The sequence below is a fragment of the Triplophysa dalaica genome, chromosome 19, assembly GCF_015846415.1.
Source record: "Triplophysa dalaica isolate WHDGS20190420 chromosome 19, ASM1584641v1, whole genome shotgun sequence".
Classification (NCBI taxonomy): Eukaryota; Metazoa; Chordata; class Actinopteri; order Cypriniformes; family Nemacheilidae; genus Triplophysa; species Triplophysa dalaica.
Genome location: NC_079560.1, coordinates 17020026 through 17026555, shown reverse-complemented (window position 1 = coordinate 17026555; position 6530 = coordinate 17020026).

The following is a 6530-nucleotide window of genomic DNA, read 5'->3' as shown; positions in this document are numbered from 1 at the left end:
AATGTATAATTCTCACATTTGTAATACTTTGGTCAGTTAATAATATTATTTATTTAAATGAATTAAATAAGCCATTTCATGTCTATCCTTGAATCACTGAACTAATCAAGATTGATGTAGCATATAGAAAGTAATAAGTAATGAGTAACTAAATACTTTTTGGACAGAGTAATTTGGACAGTAATCTAATTACACTATTGAATATGTAATGAGTAACTAGTAATTAATTACTTTTTCAGAGTAACTTACCCAACACTGGTAGAGCATTACAATAGTCAAGCCGTGAGGTCACAAACGCATGAATAAGCTTTTTTTTGCGTCAGCAACACATAAAATATTTCGTAATTTGGCAATAATTTCTAAGGTGGAAGAAGGCTGTTTTTGTGATATTTGAGATGTGATTTTTAAATGACAGGTTGCCGTCTAATATAACGCCTAGGTCTTTAACTGTATTTGTTGGAGTAACAGTGCAGCCTTCAATTTGCAGGCTGTAGTCGGAGATATTCTATTTACTTGATTTTGGTGCTATAAGTAATATTTCTGTTTTGCTAGAGTTTAAAAGGAGGAAATTACTAGTCATCCAATGTTTTATGTCCTCGATGCACTCTGCCAGTTTGGATAGTTTGAAGGAATCATCTGGTCTTGATGAGATATATTGCTGAATATCATCTGCATAACAGTGGAAGCTAATTCCATGTTTTCTAATAATGTTGCCAAGGGGCAGCATGTATATGGAGAAAAGCAAGGGTCCTAAAACCGATCCCTGAGGTAATCCAATTTACTTGCGTGAGATTTGACGATTTCCCATTTAAGTGGACATATTGATATCTGTCTGTTAAGTAAGATCTGAACCATTGTAGTGCCTGTCCCTGAATACCGGTAGAATTATGTAAACGATCTAATAGGATTTTATGGTCTACAGTATCGAAAGCAGCACTAAGGTCAAGCAGGACTAAGAGTGAGATGTTACCTTTATCTGACGCAGTAAGAAGGTAATTTGTAATTCTAACGAGCGCAGTTTCAGTGCTATGATGCGGTCTGAAGCCAGACTGAAACTTTTCGTGTATGTCATTATTTTGTAGGAAAGTACACAACTGAGTGGACACTATTTTAGACAAGTATGGGGGATTTGAAATCAGTCTACAGCTTCCAAGTTCGTTGGGGTCTAAGTTTGTTTTTTTGATAAGAGGCTTAATTACAGCCAGTTAAAAGAGTCCTGGGACATGTCCTAGATTAATTGACGAGTTAAATTTTTTACAAATGGGCTCAATTGCAACAAGTAGTAGCTCTTTTAATAAGGTAGTTGGAATGGGGTCTAATAAGCATGTTGTCGGTTTGGATGTTGCAATAAGTTTAATTATATCTTCCTGACTTACAGGAGAAAAAAACTGTAGCTTTTCTTTTTGCGTGATGGTCGATACTAATTCTTCAGACACACTTGGAGGTTTGGTTTTAGCTATGTTTTCTCGTTTTCTAAGATTTTCTCTGCCAAAAAATTCAGGAATTCATTGCTACCAAGGTGCGGCGGAATAGCCAGGTCAGGTGAAGTCTGTTTGTGTGTTAATTTAGCAATTGCAATAAATAAAAACCTTGGATAGTTTTTGTTATTTTCTATGAGGTTGCGGAGGTACTCGGCCTTTGCTGCTTTTAGTGGCTTTTTGTAGCAGTTTGCACTCTCTTTCCAAGCATTTTTAAAGACCTCTATTAGGGTTTGTTTCCATTTGCGCTCCAGTTTACGGGTTTCTCTTTTTAGGGCGTGAGTGGTGCTATTGTACCATGGTGCTATGATCTTTTCATTAATCTTTTTTGACTTCATAGGTGCGACCGCTTCTAATGCATTAGAGAAAATGGTGCCCATGTAGCTGGTCATGTCGTCCAGCGATTCTATATTTGTTGGCAAGGTTATAAGAGGAGTCAGATCTGGCAGGTTCCTTATGAAACTATCTTTAGTAGTTGAGGGGATTGTTCTACCCTGTCGATAACGAGATATACAACTGATTTCTGCAGTGCACAGTGTACATGTTATAAGATGGTGATCGGAAACATCGTCGCTTTGAGGTATAACATTGATATTGGTTAGATCGGCTCTGTGAGATATAATCAAATCTAGTGTATGATTACGTCGATGAGTAGGTCTATTGATGTATTGCGTTACACCAAAAGAGTGTAGTAGCATACATTTTTACATTTTTTTATTTTTTTACATTTTTAGGCATTTGGCAGACGCTTTTATCCAAAGCGACTTACAGTGCACTTATTACAGGGACAATCCCCCTGGAGCAACATGGAGTAAAGTGTCTTGCTCAAGGACACACTGGTGGTGGCTGCTGGGATCGAACCAGCAACCTTTCATTTACCAGTTCAGTGGTTTAACCCACTAGACCACCATCTCCACTAGTAGCTCTTTAAACGCCACTGTTAATGGATCGTTAGCACTATCTAAGTGGATATTAAAATCTCCGACCATCAGTACTTTATCGACGTTAACCAATAGGTCCGATAAGAAGTCTGCGAACTCTATCAGAAAATTAGTGTAAGGCCCAGGGGGTCTATACACAGTAGCCAATGTAAGAGAAAGCAATGGTTTTTTGCTGTGCTGGCTAAGACTAATCGTAAATACAGTAAGATTGTTATTCATGTCGGCACAAATGATGTTAGACTCCGTCAATCGGAGATCACTAAAGATAATATTAAAGAGGTCTGTGAGCTCGCAAAAACGATGTCAGAAACTGTAATATTCTCTGGCCCCCTTACTGCTTACCGTGGTGATGAGATTTATAGCAGATTATCATCACTAAATGGCTGGTTGTCTGAGTGGTGCCTGCAGAATAATATAGATTTTATAAATAACTGGAAGAGTTTTGAGGGCAGACCTGACCTGTTGAAACGAGATGGTCTCCATCCCTCCTGGGATGGGGTTTCCCTCCTCTCTAGAAATTTGGCACACAGTCTTAATAATGCTAAAGTCTGACTACCTAGGGCCCAGGTCAGGAAGGAGACAGAATGGCTTAACTAACTGTCTGCTTGCCGTCCGCGTTACAGAATACACAAAATATACAACATGTAATAATCCCTTTTTACAAACAACATAAAATAGAGACTGTGTCTGTCCCCCGGATTAGCAAACATAAGATATTGCGTAAACCTCTTGAAAGTAATTTAATAAACGTTAAACAAATCAAACATGAACAAAATACAGATAATCAACTGTTACGACTCGGATTGCTTAATATTAGATCTCTCTCAAATAAAACACTTTTTTTTAACGATTTGATAACCGATCATAAAATAGACATGCTTTGTTTGACTGAAACATGGCTAAAGCCAGATGATTATATTACTCTAAATGAATCCGTTCCCCAAGATTATTACTATAAACACGAGCCTAGTCTAAAAGGTAGAGGGGGAGGTGTCGCTGCACTTTACAATAATTATTTTATCACTTCTCAGAAGTCTAATTTTAAATACAATTCTTTTGAAGTCATGGTACTTCACGTATCGACACCTAATACTAAGGACAAAACATTTTAAAATTTATTCTAGCTATTGTATATAGGCCTCCAGGGCACCACACAGATTTTATTAAAGATTTTGGTGGGTTCTTATCAGGACTAGTACTGGCCGCAGATAGAGTCCTTGTCGTTGGTGACTTTAATATCCATGTAGACAATGATACAGATGCCTTGGGACTGGCTTTCAAAGACACTCTTAACTCCATGGGCGTTAGTCAACATGTGTCAGGACCCACTCACCTTCTTAATCATAGTTTAGATTTAATACTTTCTTATGGTATAAATGTGGACGATGTTAAAATAGTTTAGGAGAGTGAAGATATTTCGGATCATTATCTGATATTATGTTTGCTTCAATGGCCTACGGCTCCAAATCAAACTCCTTGTTACAAATATGGTAGAACGATTACTTCAACTACCAAAAATGCGTTTCTCAATAATCTGCCTGAATTGTATAAAATATCTAGCATGAGTAAAAACGTTGACGATTTTGACACTACTATTGAAAATTTTAACACTACTTTCTCGGAAATATTAGACACAGTTGCTCCTCTGCGTTTAAAGAAAATTAAAAATAGCAGCCCAACACCGTGGTATAATGAACACACTCGGACTCTAAAAAAAGCGTCCCGGAAAATGTAGCGCAACTTTAAGAAAACTAATTTAGAGGTATTTCGTACAGCATGGAAGGATAGTACTCGAAATTACAGGAATGCAATAAAAACGTCTAGATCCGCCTACTTTTCAACACTAATAGAGGAAAACCATCACAACCCTAGGTTTTTATTTAACACCGTGGCTAAATTAACAAAAAATAAGTCGTCATCGACATCAGATTCTGATTATCATCATAACAGTGATGAATTTATGAACCACTTCACGAGTAAAATCCAAGATATAAGAGAAAAAATTATAACAATGCAACCTGTAGTGAAATCCGCTGAACAAACTAACTACAGCACCCCTAAGGAGAAATTGCAATTATTTTCTACAGTAGATCACGATGAACTCTCTAAAATCATAAGATTATCTAAATCAACAACATGCATGCTAGACCCTATACCTACAAAACTACTGAAAGAAATGCTCCCAGAAATTATAGATCCTCTTCTCAGTATTATTAACTCATCTCTGACATTAGGACATGTGCCTAAAGCATTTAAGGTGGCTGTCATAAGGCCTCTTTTAAAAAAACCAAACTCGACCCTAAAGAACTAGGGAATTACAGGCCTATATCGAATTTACATTTTATATCTAAAGTGATGGAAAAAGTAGTTTCAACTCAATTATGCTCCTTCCTCCAAAGGAATGACATTAATGATGAATTCCAGTCTGGATTTCGAGCATGTCACAGTACAGAGACTGCTTTGATCAGAGTTACAAATGATCTGCTTTTAGCGTCTGACCGTGGCTGTATTTCGTTATTGGTGCTGCTAGACCTCAGTGCTGCATTTGACACCATTGACCATAGCATACTTCTACATAGACTCGAAAATTACGTCGGCATTAACGGAATAGCATTGAAATGGTTTAAGTCTTATTTATCCGACCGTTTTCAATTTGTAGCAATAAACAATGAGGTGTCCCGCAAATCACAAGTCCAGTACGGTGTACCACAGGGCTCAGTCTTGGGGCCTCAGCTCTTCGATTTATACATGCTACCTCTAGGAGATATAATAAAGCGACACGGAATTAGCTTTCACTGTTATGCTGATGATACTCAACTTTATATTTCCGCGAAGCCTAATGAAACTCAGCAGTTTCATTGAATAAAGGATTGCATAGCTGACTTAAAAATGTGGATGAGTAACAATTTTTTACTACTAAACTCGGACAAAACAGAAGTGCTACTTACTGGACCGAAAACTGCAATGTGTAACAACCAAGAATACTGCTTAACGATGGACGGATGCTCCATAAAATCCTCAACATCAGCTAAGAATCTTGGTGTCGTATTCGATAGTACTCTGTCATTTGAAAGCCATGTCGCCAACACCTGTAAAATTGCATTTTTCCATTTTAAGAATATATCTAAATTACGTCATATGCTGTCACTGTTAGATGCAGAGAAATTAATTCATGCATTCATGACATCAAGACTAGATTACTGTAATGCACTTCTAGGTGGTTGCCCTGCGGGCCTATTACAAAAACTGCAATTGGTTCAAAACGCGGCAGCTCGAGTTCTTACACGTACAAAAAAGTATGAGCATATAACCCCGGTTCTGTCAACCTTGCACTGGTTACCTATAAAGCATCGCATTAACTTTAAGATCATGCTTATTACCTATAAAGCCCTACATGGTCTAGCGCCGCAGTATTTGAATGAACTTCTATTGTATTACAGACCTCCACGTACCTTACGCTCTCAGGCGTCCTGTCAATTGGTAATACCTAGAATTTCAAAATCGAGTGCAGGTCGTAGATCCTTTTCTTATCTACCGCCTAAACTTTGGAATATTCTTCCCTGCACGGTCCGGGAGGCAGACACACTCTGTCAGTTTAAATCTAGACTAAAGACTCATCTTTTTAATCTTGCATACACTATACCTCCATAATATTAATCCTCAGAGGATTTAGGCTGCATTATTTAGATCAACCGGAACCAGGAACACAATCCAACAACAAATGATGTACTTGTTGCATCAATGAGTGCAGAACAGTACTCTACTCTCAGCCAGTCTTGTCTCTTTGTTCCAAGGTTACCGTAGGATGCAGTTCATGCCCAGACCTGATGTCAGAGCTGAGAATGGGAAGCGGTGACCTGAAAAGAGCTAAGAGGATAGAGCTGGATAAAGGACGCGACAACTTTGTTTTTCCTACAACATTTAAAATGCTATTAGATTGTTAATGATAATCTTAAATCCTTAATTTTTATATTTTATTAATGTCACGAAACGTAATGAGAGAGAACCCAAATGCAGGCAGCGGTATGGGGTAACAAAAGATTTTAATAAACAAAACAAAAACCCACAATGGGGTAAAATACAGGGGATCAACAAAGACAGCCAAACAGGA